Source organism: Molothrus ater, chromosome 5 (genome assembly GCF_012460135.2).
Source record: "Molothrus ater isolate BHLD 08-10-18 breed brown headed cowbird chromosome 5, BPBGC_Mater_1.1, whole genome shotgun sequence".
Taxonomy (NCBI): Eukaryota; Metazoa; Chordata; class Aves; order Passeriformes; family Icteridae; genus Molothrus; species Molothrus ater.
Window position 1 is genome coordinate 27159218 of NC_050482.2, and position 18403 is coordinate 27177620.

Here is an 18403-nt window from a genome sequence, read left to right on the forward strand (position 1 = left end):
GGCAGACAACTTTGGGAGTACCTGTGTGTACAGTAAGATGTTTGTCAATCCAATTCAAAAAGCTTAATAGAAATTGTATTTTTGTTACCATTGTTAATATGGTGTTGGCACCATCATTTTACATTGGAGCTAAAGCAGTGGATCAGGACCATCACCTTGTGTGTTCACTTGCTGCTAAACAAAACCCTGATCTTTACTCCATGGAGCTTAAAAATGAAATGCAAGATAAGGAACAACTGATAATACAGATGGATAAGAGAAAAAAGTCAGTGTGGCAATTTCTGAATATCCTTGGTTTTATTCTTCTCCTTTAGCAGTAGTCTACTAGTTTACTATCACGATCCTGCATTACTTTTCTAGTCTTTAATTTTAGATTTTCCTTCTATTGTTCTGTCTCTCATGTGCTTTTAACTTTTAATCATACCCTACCTAGCCATTGAATATGTCTCTTGTTTCCACAAATGTCACAGCAAAAGGTGATGAAAAGTTACTTTGATCTCACAAAGGAATTAATCATTTCAGTAATTACAGTTAACACCTATTTTTTTACTTCTCTTAATTTAAAGTGCACAAAATAATTTTTTTTTGGTGAGTGGAGGTTTTAGAAAATTATATTTATATGACGAGAATGAATTTCAATGAGAGCCACACATTTTTTACCATTTGTATTTTAACTTGTCATTTGCAATTTGAGGTGACTTTAATCTACAAATACAGGTAGGGTCAGAAAAAACATTATGATCATCTACATTTACATGAGATTTTTAATATGGCTTTACAAATGTTCTAATTTGTAATATGGCTTTACAAATCCTCTTGCAATATATTCAATGCTTGTCCATTAAACTATGCATAATTTTATTTACTTGGATCAAGAAAAAACAATTAAAAAGAACCTGAACTGATTTTAATTTTATTTCTTCTTCCTCAATCAGATATTGCATGTATAATTCTGATGTTTTTATATAGAGATGTATCACATTGCGAGTATTACATATATATTTTCTAGTTGTCAGAGAAAACAGACTAAAATGTTACCATAACTCTTCAAAATACTGAGATCCTTGGTATCCTTGTTGTAGATCTTAGCCTTCGACAGATTTCACTGTGTGACTTATTTATCATTGCCATTATTGAGCAATTATGTACAAAAATGATGGCTGTAACTTAGGAAAGTAATATGTTAGTTTAATTTAGATTTATTCGTACATGTTCAGCTTCCTTTTGACAGTTGTCATGTTAGCAGTGGAGAAGCACATATTGGCAGTTACCTAGGCACATACTTGGCAAGAGAGCAGTCACGTTCTGGATGTGGGTGCATGTACCCAGCTACCAGATGCTTCTAGCAGATGGCCAGAACTAAAGATTTCAGACCACTTTTGGCTTGATTTTCTAGAAAGCTACCGTACAGATTCTGCAAGTCTGTAGTACATTTGACTAGTAAAAAAGCCTAGCCAAAATCCAGCAAAGCTACTGGCAAAATCTGCATATGTTTTTCCTCTGGGTCTCTCAAAATGTAAATATTAAAAATGCCTAAACCATAGAAATAGGTGTGTTCAGATATCTGTAATAAAGGCAGAAGCGGGTAGTGGCTATACTTAGCACATGATATTTTCCTTGGGAATTGATTTGCCTTTTTTTTTTTCTTTTTTTCCTTTTTTATCATGGGGAAGAAGGTCACTGTAATAAATTAGCATAATTATAAACATGGTAACTTTAGGAGTTATAATTTCTATTCTATAATTTGTCAATGACAGAAATTTAGGCTTGGAAGACCTAAATTACTTTAAATTGTCAGTCTTTAATGGCAGCCTCTGAATATTTAGTGAATTTACCTTTTATTTTATTGGTAAATTTATGGTTTGTCTGGGACATAGTCACGTCAAGGTAAATGACCTTATAATAATAATATTAAAAAATGTCCACTGTGCATTGTATTGAATATCAACTGTAATAATCCAAAAATTTAAATGGGTTTAATGAATGCACCTACACAGCAACATTCTGCTACAATCACATCCGGTAATTGATGTATATTTAGAACATATTACATGAATTTTGCTTTGAGATACATGACAGAAAAGCATTTATTGCTTATAATTATAGTAAACAAAAATTAAAAACCAAAAAATGGTTTATTTTTTAGCAGCCAGTAGTGGATGAGATATCTATTATGAATATTCCTTCCAAATTCGGCTGACTTGCTTTTTTATAATTGTGACTACATTCGGTGATTACTTTCATTCAGAGCCACCTGGGGAACCAGGTTCACAATATATTGTTCAATAAGAGATAATATTTTTTGAAATTTTTTTGGTAATTTTTGTAGTGCTTTTGTAATTTTTTTATATTTTTTTGGTAATTTTTTGGTAATTTTTTTGTATTTTTTTTTTGCTTGAGACAGTGTATAGAAATGGATTGCTAAGAAATAATACTTCAGGATGCAAGAACTGACCATGCATAAACCAGAATATTATTGTAAAGATCAGGAAATAAAAGTTCTCTTTTCTGCTGTGTTTTATAACAGTTGGAGTAATTTAGGCATACTCATAACTCACAGAGATACTGTCATGTACTGTTTTGATTGCAGAAAGTATTAGGATTTTTATTTAGCTTTAATTACAGTTTTTGCTCAACTGAGCATGTAATTAATAATATTACATGTTATGGGTTTTTTAATGTGATTCTCAAAACTAATGTTATATTTAGACCTCAAATTATGGGTTTTTTTGGCTTTTATAACCTATTTGTTTGCTCTAATCCACACTATATGTTTACCATGGTTCACTTTTTATTTTCCCAGAAATACATACATAAAAATGATGATATAATCTTCTCAAGATTTTCTTTTTAAAATAAGACCAGAAGAAAGAGATAAACAGCAATACTTACAGTTAAGAATAATATTCCTTCTGCTTCCTAGTGTATGTCACTACAGCAAAATAATCTTATAGTTCCTGGAACATTAACTGAATCCTCTTTCAAGTGTTTTTGTTTCCTTTCAGAATTGGAAGTTTATTTAAACCCATCGATCTCACTCCATTATTTCCCAATGTATAACTCCTCTGGTGTTTTGCTGTTATTTTAAAATATTCTTTTAAATTTTGTCTGAAGTGAAAGATTGACTCAATTCCTTAATGTTAGATGATTTGGCTCATTAGCATTGAACAGGATTACTTCAGCTGTGAAACTTACATTATCTAGCCACATCTTGATTTTGTATTTCTTTCTTAGCTTTCCAGAATCTATCATCTTTGCATTCCCTTTCTGAATTTTGGATGCCAAATTTGACATCAACAGAAAATCTGACACTCTGATCTTCCAAAGAATTTTGACCAGTGTTTATTGTTCAAGAATTCATACCAATCAACCAGATTGCAATCACTGTAATCAAAAGTTTGCATTAGATTTTCCATGCATCCTTTCTCTTGCATTTTTTTGTGATTCCTGCTTATGATTCCAAGACTTTGGATACACATATCTGCTGTATAGAGAGTGCTTATATAGAGGCATGTAGGAACACTACCTCACACCTTATGATCAGAACAATGGAGATGCATAGATATATTTGTGCAATGAAATGCCTCTTGCTATGGAAAATTGCGCTTCAGGCTCAAGAAAAGGCAAGTTTGAATTAAGGTACTGAAAAGATGCTATTAGTGGTGATTATGGAACAGCTTTCTTTACCATATGTATTAAAGTGGGACAGATAAACCATTTCAAACTATCCTCTTAAAGATTGGATTGGATTCCAAAGAAGGCGTAATTTTGTAATGATGTTATGCCAAATCAACCCACATCTTTATTCTAAGGCATTTTTTTAAGCCTGACATCAGCTTTTGTGCTTTCAGATAATGGCATGGTTGTCTTTTTCAGCTGTAAAACAACTTGAATAAGTAAAGATGGATCTTACAATAGTGTGATATTTCAACGATATAAAATGACAGGTTATGCTTTCGGAGTCTAGTTGTAATTTCTGATTCAAAGGTGGAAGTCATCCGAGTGATTATCAGAAGTAAGGAGAAAGACATAGTATGCTTGATTACTCATAGAGGGACCACTGGCGCCAGAATGCCTGTGAAACAAAAATTATGACCCTGGCAGATGCCAAAAATCATGTTAGCTTATTGGCTACAGGTAAGAACCCTCATGAAATGCTGTATATGGCTGATCACTGAGGTCAATACAACAAATTGAAATTAGGGCAGAATCAGGTGGTATGAGGAAAATGATAATAAATATTCTGAAAGAGGATGAAGGTGCTTCCTCTGTAAAACAGTTTTAGATTTGCTGACCACAGAGGAGAAAGAGCTGTTAGTTCTTTGTACAAATATTTAGTACAGTGACAAATCATTTACAGCTAGATGACAAGTAGTTATATTTATTGAATAAACATGGAGTAGTTTTTCTTCCTGTATGTGCATTATAATTCTAGAAAAGTATGTCAGCTATGAGGGGCCTTATGAAGATTAATTGCTGGTGGTCTTTGTTGAATTAATAAATAGTTCTCCCCAGTTAACTAGGAGTATGTATGGAAACTAACTGGAACTAATTGAAAGTATACTGTCACGTATGTAAAATAATTAAAAGTCTATATAGAGAAAACATCGTGGGCAAACATAATGAAAGAGTACTTAGTGTCCTAGGTAAATTGTTTGGAGGCATAGAAAATACATAGGAAATCTCTAGATGCTTGCTGAAGGTGATGACTTAGGTATCGTTTTTGAATCCTACATGCAATATGCAGTATTTAAAACTATATATGCTGCTATAGTTGAGAAGAAAAATACACATAGACCATGGAAGAGTTTAAAGCAGTGGATACAGATATTTGGAAGGGTGTATTGACTTAACTTGTCTTTCCTTAGCTAGTATGGTAAAACCAGGCAGACTGCATCCCTATAGTGTTTGACTGACTGTCTGGACAAAAAAGATTAAGATGTGGAGGTGTTTCTCTAAAAATATTAATGGGTCTTCTGTGTTGCAGCAGTGATAACAGGTAGTGCACATACTTTGAAAATAATTCACTTGATGGAGCTAGCTGATGCAGTACACAAACCAATACCAATTAAAAAGAATTGAGGATTAATATAGTTAATCATAATATAAACAGGTAAATGAGGATAATCCAGCTTTGGTGTGTGACTTTGTTCTGCCAGTGCTTATATATGTGAACTAAATATATAGTTTAGTTCTCTTGTAGTATAATTATCCTTCCTTCAGGCAATAGTTGTCTCCTTGTTTGATATTATAATGATATATAAGCCACCTGTCTGTCTCCTTGAAAATGACTTTGTGTCCTCTGTTAATGAGCTAGGAAATGTCACCTCAAGTTGCTTTAACATTCCTAGTACAAAGAAAATAAAACATGGAAAGGATTTGAAGATCAAAATCCATAGCAGTCCTTAGGTTTGTTTAAGTATGCTTTAAACTGTCCTTATCATCCTATCCTGTTGCATGTGGGAAATGCAAATTTTGAAAGTAAATCCAGATTTGGAAAATGCAATGCAGAACACTGACTTTTCTAATTCCTATATTTTCAAACCTTGACCAATCAGGTTCACTTTCCATTACTGGTTGTGGAGAATGATCCTGGTGTATTTCTGAAATTTCAGTTCTGAATCTCTGGTAATCCAGTAATCTGCAGCTGGTTAAAGGTTGAGATTATCCTGTGATTAAATGAATAGGCAAAGTATCACATATGAATGGCTGAGAACTTGAAAAGTCCTGAAAACATTCCCTTGAAGGTGAAGCATGTTTTTTTCTGTCTCTTGATATTCATGAGCAATTATGTGAGCAACATCCAGGGAAGATGAAATAGCATTTGAAACTTATAGAAGTAATGAGTAGAAAGTCGAGCAGTTATGAGGTGAATAGCTTTGTTTGGCAGTCCTTTAGGAGCAGGCCTTTAGGACTTGCATTTCAAGCAGTAAGGAAAATACCCTGAAGGCCATAAAAATGTTTTTGGCTTGAAAATCGGGTTTTAGTTTCATTATAATTCCCAGGTTGCTGTTAAAAATTAGAATTGAATGTAAATTGATAAGATACAAAGAATTTTGCTACTTAGTTGCCTTTTTTCTACAAGTACTTATTTTTCAAGCCTCAATTTTAAAAACATTTAAAATATTTTTTTATTGGAACAAAAATACTTAAGATTTATTGAGATAAGTTCTCTCCAAAGTCAGGCTGTCTTAATCCTTTTTAATATCCTTGAAATTTATATTATCTGGACGCAGAAAACTGATCTTCACTAGCCTAATGTTTTAATGAAAGATGGCATTTCCACTGCAGGTGGAGACATAGATACTCAGTAACAAACCACTATAATTAGCTTGAAAGAAATAAAAATGGAAAATTACAATTATACCTTGACAAAGGTAAGGCAAGGCTTGATATGCCTTTGAACATTGTTGTGTAGTGATCTGCACCAGTCCAAAAATTTTTAGCAGGTTATGTTCTTAGTAGCTTGATCTATTACCAAACCCTTTTTTATCAAGGGAACTCATGCTTTGAAGTAAATTTTTGTTCTGTTGACAGTTAGCAAAACATCTGAATGTTTCTCCAGGATTAGATATCCTTTTCCTTATCATGACTGTCCAGGACGATAACCTAATAAGATGGTACCAAGGACGTTCTGGTTATAGCTAATGCTCAATGTTTGTGAATTAAAGGCTAATTATTAGCTATGCTTAATTGATAAGCATTCATAGTTGTTTTTTTCTTAGTCTGAATGATCTCATTTTAATGCTGTGTAGCTACCAAATTAACAACTAAGGAAATGGTAAAATGAAGATGTCTTGGTAAGCTTTCTTTTCTTTCTGGTCTTTCTGGTTTTCCAAGTTATTTTCAGGGTTTTAATTCTTTCAGGAATTGCTATTAGACTTCCCCTATGTCAGAGAAGTAAGAATTCTATTCTGTTAAAGCAGAAATGCTGCTATTAATGTCCCCAAATACTTCCCTTATATAAACTCAATTTCTACAACTGTTAAGGGGAAGGACGCAGCATTTCTCTCCACTGAATTTGTAATAGAATGTAAAAGAAACTTACAGCAAACTATTTTTGATGAATGGGAAGGTTTGTTTTGATTTATTTTGTTTTACTCTATAAAGTAGTAGATTATACACAAATGTGATCCTTGAAATCCAATGGAAAGATAAATCAGCACATTCCAGTGAAAAAAAAATCTTTCTGGTTCATTTGCTTAATTGTGAAATAGCATATTTTTCAAGCTGTCATTAAGGTTTGAAATGATTAGCCTTCATTAGTTTGGTAATTAGTTTAGGCAGATTGTTTTGGAACAGGCTCATTCCTATCTTACTGCTATTGAGTCTGTAATACTTTTGTTATGAAAGTCGCTCTCGGTGAATTTTTCACCATGGTTTTAATTGCTTTCTCTTTTAAAAATAATAATAGCTAAGCAGCATGAAACAGAATTTGTTTCACTGGAAGAAAAATCCTTACTTCCAGAGGCTACCCGTGCTAGTTTGATATTTTAATGTTTACAAGTGTTAGACTTCTGTTCTACATGTCAGAGATAGAACTTCCTGGGGTTACAAAACCATACCGGACAGATACAGGCAATTCTTTGGGTCTATCAGGCAACATACACCTAATGCAACAGTTCCAATAGTCTTTATTATATCTCTTTTTTAATTTAAATATTCAAAATTATTAGCATCAGATTTCAGTGACTTCTGTCTGATGTGACAATCTTCATGGGGGCACTGACATTTGCTGCAAAACTTCATCTATTTCTTCATAAAGTAAGCATTGTCGGTAGAGTTAAAAATAAAATTTCAATGTCTGGCTGCAGGAAAGGAGGATACAGACAGAGCATTCAGCAGTATGGGCATGTGTCAGAATCCAGCTGAGGTTAGTTGTGGTCTCATTTAATTTTGTGCCTGCAAAATATTTGTAATACTTATTGACTGGAAATCAACTTAAAGTAGTTCCATGCCTTTCACATCCTGATTTGGGGGATGCTGTTATGTACCATTCTTTATATTCATAGTCTTCCTGCCAGCCAGGTTCAGAGTTTAAAAGAACTATATTTGGCTAAAAAAATTGTCTAAGTATTCAGAATGACTATGATTTTCTTTAATAGATATTTTTTTAATTTGATCATCTCAGTTGCACCTTATGTTTGTAAAATATTACATTTAATTGTTGATTTATGCTGAAAGGATTAGGTACAAACAGGTTTTGTCTGCTAGAGGCAGATGGGAGAGTAAGATGAGGGCAATGAGAAGGGTTGGGTTTTTTTCCTACTTTCCATTCTCTTAGTCACCATCCTTGGAAGTTAACGGAGTTGGAAGTTAAACCAAATTGATGTTAATTCTAATTCTGCTCCATGCAGTGATTTCCAGCACTTCTCATAAAAAGAAAAAAATTTAAACATTCATTGCTTTGTCCTTTGAGGGCTTTTTTTCCACTCAGACTAAGGCTCTCTTCCTAATGGCTGTTTGGGGACCCATGTGGTAAGAATTAGACTTCTCAATCCTTTAGGCCTAAAAGAGATGAATGAAACCAGCATTCACAATGCCATCACCTGTTACGAGAGCTCAGTGTTTACCACGCATAATCTGAACAGTCTCAAATTCTAAGCCAAGCTCCATGTCTCTTTGGGTTATTGATGTTTCCTACTTTCTGCAGTGTGCTGTCATGTGTACTAGATTCCATTTACCACTTCTTGGTTACAGTAGTTAACTGTATGTTTTTTTAACACTTTTTCTTTTTTCCATGTAACCAGTCTGAAAAATACACAATAATTCATATTTGTTATTTGATATGCTGAGTTTACTGTTACCTCTGTGTAATAATTTATGTTAGAGGTACTTTAAAAGCAAATGACTCACTTTTCATAAACTGTTGCTTATGAACTTTGTTGAATCCAAGCCAGAATATGCTTTGCAGCTGAACAATTTCAAGTAATAGACTCAGAATTCATTTTGCACAGCTTTTTTGTGTGAACACAGATTTATTCCTGCAAACAAATTTGAAAAGCAGAAAAAAAAGCAAATACGATTCAGAATGTCTGGATTCTGAATGCAATGTAACTTTTGCAAAAATGCTTAGGAATTTTTTAGACTTTTTATTTCTATGTAATAGACATAAGTTCTAAATATACCAGGAATACTTCTAGAACTACTTGCAAACTATTTACTGTATTCTTAGGTGCAAAGAATTTGAACAGAATTATCCAGTGCAGTGTTTTCTTTCTGCTGCAGGATGCTTTTTATGCCACTTAGGAAACTCCATTAATTCCTGAGGGCTCAATTGTGTCTGGTTAGGCAGAGATTGTAGAATTGTGTGGTGATGAGCTTCATTTTCTAAGATAACCACATGGACATAGAGTGCCTCTGGGGCTTAGGCTTGTACAGTCACAAAAACCTTATCTTTCTGAGATAACCACATTGACCTACAATGCCTCTGGCTGTGGAAATGGTGGATTTGAGGACAGGAACTTCAAAAAGGAGGTCTCAAATCTCATTAATGGTATGGAAAGCAAAAATCATCACAATCATCACATCTATATATACCATAAGATTTCTGACTGCTCTTTCCTCTCTGCCTTCTGTCAGAGATCTAGTCAACAACCTGGTCAAATTTGCATCAGTTTGTTTCTAGTGTTAAAAATAAAAATGAATTTCTGTAAACCAAAGCATATCATAATACAGAACCTACTCTGCGATGTTTCATTGATAAGAAAAGTATTGCATAGACAAATCATCAGGAGGATTCATTATAGACACAAAATTGTTGCTCTCTCATCTTGAGACAACAAGCCTGTGGCCCTGACATTTAACCAGAGCAAGAATGGCAGTTATTGAATCTCACATTCACTGAGTCTCAAATTAAGGTGACTTAATTATTAAGGCAAATAAACTGCAAAATACTATTTTTTTAACATATTTTTCTTTTATTAGTTTCTGTGCTTGTGCTTTCACATGAAGGTGTGCTTTGGGACTTTAACTGTAGAGTGACTTTAAAAAAATTTCTTTCTCTTCCTTTATCAAGTATATTTAATATACTTATTTTATCTGTTTATCTACCTAGACCAATATAAGACAAACCAAATGCAGAATTTTGTTTAAAAATAAAGAGAATTATTTTTAGACTTATACCAATAATAGCTAAGTATTGGTTTCTCTTGAAAGTGTCCTTAGAGCCAGTATTGTTTATATAAGACCTAAAGTAACAGATGGAGAGCTAGCAGTGACTCAAATGCTTACATGCAGATAGATTGTACCACATGAAACCTCTGTGATGTTGAGTGGTTTTGCAATTCTCTACCCAGTGTACCTAAATGTAATGAAGTGTTTGTAAATTCTCATAAATTGATGGAAGACTTGATGCACTCAAATAACTAATCTGAATATTTCTTGGTAGAAATTAAATTTTACGTAGTATTTGACTCTACTTTTACTTGTAATAGACTTATAGATTACAGTTTATTGGTATTTACATCCTTGATAATTGTTTTGCATCTCAGTATAAAAAACAAGGTTGAATACATGCATAGCATATTAGAATTGCCATTAAGCAAATGATTCCAAATTAATGTTTTGCCTCTCTGTGCTATGCAAAACAAATTTTCTCCAATTAATTTACAATTGATTACTCTATAGTATGTCCCAAGGGAATGCAAAAAAGCTCTGTTTATATGTTCCCTGCTATTGTGTTTCTGTAGTTTGATTAAACCAAACATCACAAGAATCCAAAGGGAAGCATATGCTCCTAGCAGTAATATCTGAGGCACTTTTTAGTTTGAATGCTTCCCAAAGCCTAAATACAGAATTAGCCTCTATTAGTTTACCCTTCCAATCCAAGATAATGCTGCCAGATCTGTTCAAAACTTCTAACCTGTTCAGGAGTTATGCTTGTGCTCTAGTTTCGCTTGTCAATCTAAGGCTATAATTTGTAGTTTTAGCTACATGCCAAAATCCTCATCCCTGATAACCATAGGAAAAATGTATGTGGGCTTATTTTCTTCTGCTAAGATGTTCCTTAGCTTTTGCCTTCTTTTCAGGTATGCGATGATATAGAAGTCAGTAGAGATAAGTAAAACACACGGAGCAACACTTACTGGTTACAGCTTGTGAAAATAGCTAGAAGGAAGAGTATTCAAACATACAAATGCTTATGTAAATCCAAAGACTTTTTAATTTTTGATTATTCTGTTTCAATTACAAATTTAGAAATATTTTTACTATCTTTATGGGCAAAGTTGTGTGTTTGGAAGGAGAAGTGAGGATGTAACCAAGTGTTTTCCTCTATTCTAGTAAAAAATATTTTTGTGTGGAAACCAGAAAAAAAATCACCGGAATGTGGGAAAAAATGCTTAACATTGACCTGTAAACTATAAATTATGAGTTGTGGCTTGGTTCCTGAGCAGACTTCTTGGATAAAGGCCTGTCTCTAGGACTGGGGGCTGTGGATCTCCCATGGACAGAGAGATTCCTTTCCAGGCTTCAAAAGTGAGTGACAGAGTTTTCCTTAAGATATGTTCATTAATGGCTAACTTCAGTTGACTCCCTTTTTATTATTCTGGTTATTTTGTATTACATTGCAAGACATCTCCTCATAAATTATATAGGGCCTAGACATGTAACAAAGTGTTCTGCATTTTGGGGAGATTTGCATTTAATGAGAAACTGCAAAATCCTTTAATTCTTACTTTGAACTAAATCTTAACCTTTAACAGATTATGAGAATTTGAGATCTTCATAATGATTGCCATAGAATTATTACAGAATCATAGAATTATTTGGGTTTAAAGGGACATTAAATATCATCTTATTTCCAACCCCTCCCACGATGGGCAGAGACCCTTCCACTATACCAGGTTGCTCAGGTCCCTATTACACTTTGGAAGATGATATCCTATAAATCATTTAAGAACTTTTGAAGTCTTTGCTTATTTGTTATAGATCTCTACTAGAACTGTACTAAAAAAGAATGCAGAAAACAACTATCAGGTTGGACAGAGTATACATTTTTCTCCATACAGCTCCTAATCTTTGTTTTTAATTCACACATAAACCATAAAGAAAATGAGTTTACAAAAAACATACAATACTCTTTCTTTAAAATGCTTTCTTTAAACTTTCAGAAAATACATGGACATGCTGGCACATGAAGTTCTGAATTCTCTGTGGTGCTGAGTGATCCTAATAGAAGTGCACAATATTATTTTTATAGGCTGCTCTGTACCTCAGAAATAAACTGAGTAACATGTGGCAGTTGCTAGGGTAACCAGTTTTTTGCATTTTGCAGAAAAAGTCCAAGAATAAAACACATGTAAATTGGCAGTGTGGAAAGCAGTATCATATACAGTCTCATATTCTCAATTTCTTCCTTATGGTTTTCCTCTATACTATTTACATAACAATGAATTAGTTCTCCTTCATCTTTTACTTTGAATCTTCCATACACTCGTATTTTGCATGGCTATGAAAGGCATTTAAGCTTTCAACTGCCAAGCTTAACTGGTTTTTGCCCTGTCAAAATAGCTAGATTTACTGTCAATAAGATATAGCTGTGGTTGCTGTAAGTGCTGATCATGTTTGCTGTGTGTGATTATCAGGGCATGTAAACAGATATTAAATTGAATTTTAAAAGTTGTCCTTTGCACTTAAATACAATTTCTTGTAATTGTTCAAATTATTCAAATTCCATTGAACATCTATCTTGACTATGAGGGTCTGAGTTAAAAGCCAGCAGGCATTTAGAAAGACAAGATTTTCTTGTTCTCACAAGAGTCCTATTTAGGACTGAGCTGGAATTCCTTTTAAAGCAAACCTTTCAGTGCTTGTTTTGGAAAGTGTTTGTTAATAAATTCTGCAAATTACTGCATAATGAGAAATGCATCCTTGTTACAAGAAGAAATTATTTTATAATGAATCATTAACATTTTGATTTGAGTTACATTCAAATACTTAACCCTAGTGAATGCCGACAAGCAGACTTTGCCTGGAAGATGTAACGGTCATAGGTAAACATAGATTATATAGCCTATTATTTTGTTGAAATTCTTTTAAAACTTTTTTATTCTTCATACTTTTGAGTATACTTCATACTTTTCAGAGTATTCCAGTGCTAGAATATTTACTTAGGGAGTTCCTACAATACCAGTGATAAGTATCAGCACTATAATTTACTTTTTTTCAGAAACATTTTTCTTTAAAAATATTATCAAATTATAAATTTTACCCATCCTAAAGAATAGAAATGCGGTCTGTCTGCATGGGATGGTTCTAATATGAGAAAAATGCTTTAAAGGCCTTCCAACCCCCCCTTAAACTTAGTACTAAGTGAATCTCATGACAATGATTTTATGCGCATGCAGAACTAAGAACAGAAAGGACTGTCTAATGTTATCTACTGATAAGATCAGAGCAAAGGCTGGAATTAGTGCTGCAGCTTATTTCTGTCCTGCTTTACACTCCATGGCTTCCATAAGGTTACAGGTATTGGAATTATGTGGTTCTAGTTTGTTGTCCTTTCCACATTGCTTTTTTCAAAGTTAGGACTTACATGGTGTCCATTTAATCATCTGTAAAAGGGTGCTCTAAATTTTAGGCAAATTTTATTGAACAATTTGTGTTTTTAAATTACTCTGGTAGAGTATCTTGATAATCTTGATATTGGAGTAAGTAATCTTGATATTGGCGATAACTACGGAAATTCAGCATAAATAACACCTTCAAGCTGACAGGTTTTCTCAGCAGAACCACTTCTAATGAAACTCATTACAGGTTTATAACATGTAAAGAGTGAAAGAGTTTAAAATTTACTACATGAGGTAAAATACCACGCTAGGAAGTTAAAGCCAAAGTTTAGTACTTAATATCAAGTGGTTATTATGCTAACTCTTAATTCATGATTGCTAAAGCTGTATTTTTGAAGCTGTGTATAAAACTGTAGTGTATTCAGTCCCAGCTCTGTGGAAAACACTGAACACCTGGCTGAGCAGAAATACAGAGATTACAAATTAAGATGGTAATGTTTCAGGGAATCATTCTTCTCTCTTCCTAGAAAATAGTTGCTTTCTGTTAACTGAATAAATATAGTGTGTTATTTTAAATTTTTTAAACAAGCTAGTAGGACATTTAAAGCATTTTTAGTGTTCTGCTGGGATTTCATTGAATTACTCTTTGCTCTTACCTACTCTTATAGGTAACAGCAAAGCAAATATTGCCTCATGTCCAAATGGGGTTTTATTTCCTTTAGCAGTCCAGCAGACTGTCTGCCTTTTCAGAATTTTCATCTCCATCCAACTAGCTCAGAGACAGATTGAACAGTGCCCTTCACCTCTAGTAACATCTAAATTGCTCTCATGTGATGCAGTCACACCAAGACATCTGAGCAGGCTCCGATGACAGCGGTGCTGTGCATCGTTACCCAAGACAGAGATGGCAGAGAAGCAAGCCTTTCTGTTGAGAGCATCATCATGGCAGAGTCTAGTGGAAGGGACCTCAGGAGCTGTTTAGTCCATCCTCCCACTCAAAGCAAAGTCTGCTCTTATGCCAGACAAACTCATGGAAGGTAAAAATCAAACTGGACTTTCTTACTTCTTGCAAATCTTGTTCTTTGACCCTTCCATTGCAAACAGATCATGGTGGATTCAATATTGTACTTTGACATGCCAAAAAAAAATGTATTTCAAAGCAATGCTAATGCAAATTTAATTTTTATGGAATTGAACATTTTTCTCAGCCCTGAGCATTGATTACTCTTTATTGAAAAAATAAATATCTCCATTGTAATTAATGATGGAGTAGATGGTTTAACAGAATTTTTTCAGACTTTCTGAAAGTTTGGCTAACCTCTATGTGAGAGATTAAATAGTAGTATAGTGGATTTATGCCACAACGTTTAATGTGCTTATAGTAACATTAAATCCATTTACTACAACTATAGTAGTTGCAAATGGGTAGTCTACAATCTCAACATAACCATTATAGTTGGTTATAGTTTTCCTGACATATTTGTGTCAGACACAGATATTGTGTGTTTATTTAAACACGCAGTTATAGTTGGTTATAGTTTTCCTGACATATTTGTGTCAGGCATAGATATTGTGTGTTTATTTAAACTTTTTATAATATTTTCTTAATTTTTATTGTTTTCTATACTTGTTGCTAGGATTGACATAATGGCATACCAGCACAAGATGATTTTTGAAGAATTGATATATAAACCAAATTTAAAACAAAGTAAAGATTACAAATACTTAATCCACATTCACCTAAGATAAATGGAGATTTTTTTGTTCCTTTTTGTGAATTTTTAGTAAACCTCAGAAGCTGTCAGAGCAGAAATGAGAATAACATTTGAAAATCAGCAAGTTTATGGATTTTCCAACCCTTAAAAGAGCAAAGGGTATTTCTGTATGGAGCAGAAGGCCAGGACCTCCAATATGGAAATTCCAGATATGTGAATCTGTATACTTTGCTTGAACTGAAATGACCAAAGATCCTAAATGTTCTTAACAATTTTGACAATTTAAAGGTAATTTAATATTTCATCATTTAAATCTTTGAAATCGTATATAATTTTAGTTATCTATTCTAGTTACAGTTTACTGTTAAATGATACCTGCTGAAGGCAATATTTAAATGCCTAATGAATGCACTTGCATCTGCATTGCCTTGAGTAGCCTCATTAAAATGACTCTATGCACTAATATCCAAGGTGATTGCTTCCTATCAGAGGGAGAGTGGGGTTTGTATAATGCATGTTCAAACATGCATATTATCCTTGGGAGGAAGTGAGAAATGCAGAAATATTTCTGGGCAGTTCCTCAGATTGACTGGCTCTTCTTTCTGCCCAGGAAAGATCTCAGCAGTTTGGCTGCTGCTGTTGGAGGACAGGGTACTTTTCCTTATTTTCTGGAGCTTAGAGTTTGGAGTCTAACCCTGGAATAGATGCTGAATATCCTTTTTGTCTCTTATTTTACAATAAAAATAAAATGAGTGAAAGTGTGTTTGACAAAATATTGATGACTGGATAATCTATATCAAAGCAACATTCAGAAGAATATGTTATGTGAATTATACATGCTGGGTGAAATTGCTATTCAGACAAACATTTCTAGCTTAACAGATCATTATATTTGCAATTACCTCATTTTGTCTTCTCTCACCTCATAAGGATACCTCTATAAACTGGTATAATCATTATTAATCATTCAATTTCTCATGAGTGCTGTTGAATTTTAGCCTTGTATTGGGCTTGCCAACAAGTAACTGGCCAAAATCAAAAAGTAAAATTACTGCATTGTGAGAGTGTGATGAAATAGTGGCTCTACAGTCTCAGCTGTCATTTCAGAAAGTTAACATGGTGCATCTTGTGTAAAAAAGAAGTATATATTCAAAATGTTGTAATACATACAATATCTAGGATAATCTTAGAGTGTTCTATTTAGGAGGATAACCTAAGTAACTTTGTTTTGTTATAAAATGATATGAAATAGGAGTTGTACAGGTAATGTCCCTCAAGCTACAGTGGTAAAGAAGCACCACTTGGCTGTAATTAGAGTTTTCATACTGAAAGGCTTTTTTTTATTTGTTTAGAATTTGAGAAGAGAAAATACTGTACTTCATAAATTGATTGAATTGTTTCAGAACATCCTTTTGCAGTGCAGAGGGAGGAAGAATTTTTTACAGCACTGCTTGATTTCTGTATGAAACACACAAAAGAGAGCAGTTTAGTATTATGTAGTGGGTTTGGAGCTGTTACACAGAAAAGAGATTTTTCTGGAAGACTCAGCTCCCATGTGAGCCTTGACCAGTGTGGTCTCTCCTGTCTCAGCTCCTTCCATGGCATGGAACATGGAGCCAGCTGGGGTGGGGAGCTCAGCAGGTAATTCTGCACTCTGGTGGAAATGCTGCACTGCACCGCACTGGGGTGAATTAGCTTACTGATAAGTGTCATCTGCAAAAACTGCTGATGCTTGACATGACCTCTAGATAAAGCTGCTTTCCAGAGGGGAGAGGAAGTTCAGTGACTTGAGAGAACTTGGCAACAGGAATGAGCTTGGGGTGAAGAAACAAATGTGTCTCTCTAGTCTTTCTATTTATAGCTACTGTGACACTAGCTAAAATCTTTGAGAAAAGTTTCTGTCTTCACTTAAAAATTATTCCTGTCAAGATGGAAAATTTTATTAGGTCTTTAGGTACTGAATAAATCACATAAATATGATATAAATAATGACACATATATATCTGTTTTCAGCAGAGATACGCTACTATTTTGAAGTAGGAGACATTTGTATTGATCCTTATTCAGGGAATGAGGCCGATAATTGTACTTATTTAAATACATCCCAAATCTGGTATATTTTGCTCATTCTATTTCAAATAAGAATTACTTTTTATTTTAACACCATGACAAAATGAACCAACCCAGTTTCCTTTAACCTCTCAACACCACACTAGAAGAGCACTAGTAATGTCTGCCATCATGTTGCATTTTTAGAGACAATTTGAGAATCATCTTTTCTTATCCAGGATGATGGTATAATAGCATAGGACTATGGCAATTTAAAAAAATGTCTCAATGCACAACATTGCTCTTCATTGTGTGCTCTATTACAGCCCAGGTGTTTTTTGGTTTTTTTTTTTGGCTATTCCATAATTTATTAAATAGGTAATTTCTGAAATTGTAATTTTGAAATTTCTGAAATCCCTAGACATATAATTGTATAAAAAGTTTTTTTTCTTGTTTTTTTCATACTAGTAGCTGGATGCCCAGGGGTTTTTGGTGCAGCTAAACTTATGACTTGTACCTTTTTTATGCAAAATGTTATAGAGAATTTAAAGTATTTCCTGGCAGACTGGTTGCTATTTGCATATCAAGAAATGTCGATTAAAAGACTCTTGGGGTAATATTAATAATCAGCAGACATTTTGAAAAAATATTCCCTGTAGCATTTTATTTTTCTTTGCAGTGTTTACCTCTAAATACAGATCTTATTCAGGAAAGAGAAAGGCTAAATGATTTCCTTTGTGCCAGTATTGTCAAAAAGCATTTCCCAGTTTGACTGAGACTGTGGGAGCTGGGAGCACAAAAGAGGCAAAATTCTTTTCTACTCTACTACAGAGGTCAGTAGAGTTAAACTACCATTAAATTTCGGGCAGATATTTTAATGATTCCAGAAATACAACAACTGAATAGAAATAATGTGAATACAGAGATCTTATTTCTTATTTCCTTTCAATTCGACCACTGCTGCTTGTGGCCAAGCTGAAAGAGACTTGAGATAAAAATCTTTTGTGAAAAAGAAGTATTTCTAAATGAAGGATAATGGTTTTGAGGATATGCTGTATAAATTTGTGTTTATAAAATGAAACTTCCTCTTGGTTTTAATGTCTGCATTTGTTTTTGCTTTGAAGAAAA

The 18403-nt window shown here is 33.6% G+C and overlaps 2 protein-coding genes across 2 annotated transcripts in view; one reads left to right on the forward strand and one right to left on the reverse strand.

The window, feature by feature from the left end:
• IMMP2L (inner mitochondrial membrane peptidase subunit 2) overlaps nucleotides 1-18403 on the forward strand; it is a 406503-nt gene that overhangs the window by 172553 nt on the left and 215547 nt on the right. The window lies entirely within an intron of this gene.
• The window catches only part of LRRN3 (leucine rich repeat neuronal 3), a 32097-nt gene that overhangs the window by 9369 nt on the left and 4325 nt on the right, over nucleotides 1-18403 (reverse strand). The window lies entirely within an intron of this gene.